At 39.0% G+C, this 2,672-nt stretch overlaps 1 pseudogene; it reads left to right on the top strand.

Annotated features, from left to right (window-relative positions):
- Positions 1–456: 456 nt before the first annotated feature.
- On the top strand, positions 457–945 carry LOC125150900 (U1 small nuclear ribonucleoprotein C-like; annotated as a pseudogene).
- Positions 946–2,672: the final 1,727 nt, after the last annotated feature.

The following is a 2,672-nucleotide window of genomic DNA, read 5'->3' as shown; positions in this document are numbered from 1 at the left end:
AATTCACCCCCCCCCCAAAAAAAAATCCAAGGAATATGAACAGCATACAGTAAGAAATCACAAAATATACAAGGAAAGAGGGTACCAGAAGAGAAAATCTATAGTAATAGCAGAGAGCAAAAGCAGACTTTCAAAGAGTTCAGATATTGCAACTATTAGACACAGAATATGGAAAAGTATATTGGATTAAGATATTTAAAGAAATAAATAAGTGTTGGCTGTTGGTTAAGACACCCACTCTTGGTTTTGGCTCAGGTCATGATCTCACGGTTGGTGAGATGGATCCCCATCTGGGTCTCTGTGCTGTCAGCTTGGAGACTGCTTGGGATTCTTTCTCTCCCTTTCTGTCTCTCTCTCTCTCTCAAAATAAATAAATAAACATTTAAAACGAAAAAGGAAGAAGTGTTTAAAATATGATTCAGGGGCTGGGGAATGGCCAGTGGCCTGCAGAGCAACATGCCAAAGTTTTATTGTGACTCCAGTGACACATACCTCACCCATGACTCTCCATCTGTGAGGAAGACACACCACAGAGGTAGGAAACACAAAGAGAATGTGAAATGCTATCAGAAATGGATGGGAAAGCAGTCTCAGAGCCTGATCGACAAAACCACCACTGCATATCAACAAGGCAAGATTCCTCCTACTCCATTCTCTGCTTCTCCTCCTGCAGGGGCAATGATCCCACCTCCCACCAGTTTCCTGGGTCCTCCTTGCCCTGGTATGATGCCAGCTCCCCATATGCTGGGTCTTCCCATGATATAGGCCCTTCCCATGATGATAGGCGCTCCTCTGCCAGGGACAATGCCAGTGTGACCTGCTCCTGGAATGAGGCCACCTATGGGAGGCCACATGCCAATGGCACTTGGGCCCCCAGTGATGAGACCTCCCACCCATTCCGTGATGGTGCCCACTCAGCCAGGAATGCCTCAACCAGGCAAATAAGGAGAGAGGGGAGCTTCTTTATATCCATTTTATATTACTTGTTCTACTTCACTAGGAGATCATGGTGCTGTGACTCTGGGTGTTTTCTAACAGCATGACAAGGAAGACTTGCCCCCCCACCCACTTCCTATTAAAGAAAGAATAGTTTTGGCAGAAGAGTAGTGAGACCAAAAAAAAAAAAAAAAAAAAAAGCAATTTTCATTTGTATTGTGAGATGTGAAAATTATCAACTGTTTTAAAATAGTTTAAAAATAAATAATAAAAATAATAAAAAATAAAATATGATTACAAACAAGAGACTATTAAAAAATGCTATAGACTGAATGCTTGTGCCCCCTCAAAATTCATATGTTGAAACGTGCCCCCAATGTGATGACAGTAGAAGTTGGAGTCTTTGGGAGGTAATTAGATCATGAGTGTGGAGCCTTCATGAATGGGTTAGTGCCCTTAAAAAAGAGACCCCAAAGGACTCCTTCACCTCTTCTGCCATGTGAGGACACAGTGAGAAGACAGACATCTATGAACCAGGAAGCAGGCTCTCACTAAACACCAATGTGCCAGCACCTTGATCTTAGACTTCCCAGCCTCTGGAACTGTGAGAAATGAATGTTTGTTATTTAAACCACCCAATCTATAGTATTTTTATTATGGCAGCCTGAAGAGACTAAGACAAAAATAAGCAGATTTAAAAAGAACAAAATTATATTCCTAGTAACAAAAAATAATAATAAAATCATTGAAATTAACAAAGTCCATGGAAGAGTTGAACCAGAAGATTGGACACAAATAATAGTAGTAGCAAAAGTACTTAGGTACTACTTAGGTAGTTATAAAGAATTAACTCAGTATGCACCCTCCAGAGGAAAAAAATACGGAAAACATAATAGGTAGGTAAAAAACAGAAGATAAAGTAAATTTCTAACATACATCTACTTGGAATTTCAGAAGGAGGGATGAAATAGAATGGGGAAGAGGTAATACCTTAAGAGAAAATGACTAGTAATTTCTCAGAACTGACTGAAGAAACTAATACACAGTTTCAGGAAATCCAGTGAATTCCAAGTAGGATAAATAATAAGAAATCCAGGGGCACCTGGGTGGCTCAGTCAGTTAAGCATCCAACTTTGGCTCAGGTCACGATCTCACGGTTCTCATGATCTCATCGTTCTTGAGTTTGTGTCCCACTTTGAGCCCCACTATAGACTCTCTGCTGTCAGAACCAAGCCAGCTTTGGATCCTCTGTCTCCCTCTCTCTACCCCTACCCCTCCCTCCCTCTCTCTCTCAAAAATAAATAAACATTTTTTAAAAAGGTTTCGAGAGCAAGTATAAAGACATCTCAGACAAAATAAAAATTAGGAATTTGTCACCATTAGACCATCATTAAAGAAAATTCTAAAACTAAGCTGCCCAATAGAAATATAATGAACAATATGTAAATTTAAATGCTCTGGCATAAAGCCACATTTTTAAATGCATGAAAAGGTAAAATTAATTTTAACACTGGTCTATTTAATCTAATATATTAAAAGTTATTTCAATATGTAATCAATATAAAAACCATTAATGAGATATTTCACCCTTTCTGGTACCTGGTGTTTGAAATCTGGTACACACTCTATACTAACAGCAAATCTCAATTCAGACTAGTAATTATATTTCAAGTACTCAATATCCATATGACTGGTGGTTACCATATTGGTCAGCACAGTGCTAAGAGACATACTTA

The sequence above is a fragment of the Prionailurus viverrinus genome, chromosome D4 (genome assembly GCF_022837055.1).
Source record: "Prionailurus viverrinus isolate Anna chromosome D4, UM_Priviv_1.0, whole genome shotgun sequence".
NCBI lineage: Eukaryota > Metazoa > Chordata > Mammalia > Carnivora > Felidae > Prionailurus > Prionailurus viverrinus.
The sequence above is the reverse complement of the archived record's forward strand: the minus strand, read 5'-3'. Positions and strand labels throughout refer to the sequence as shown.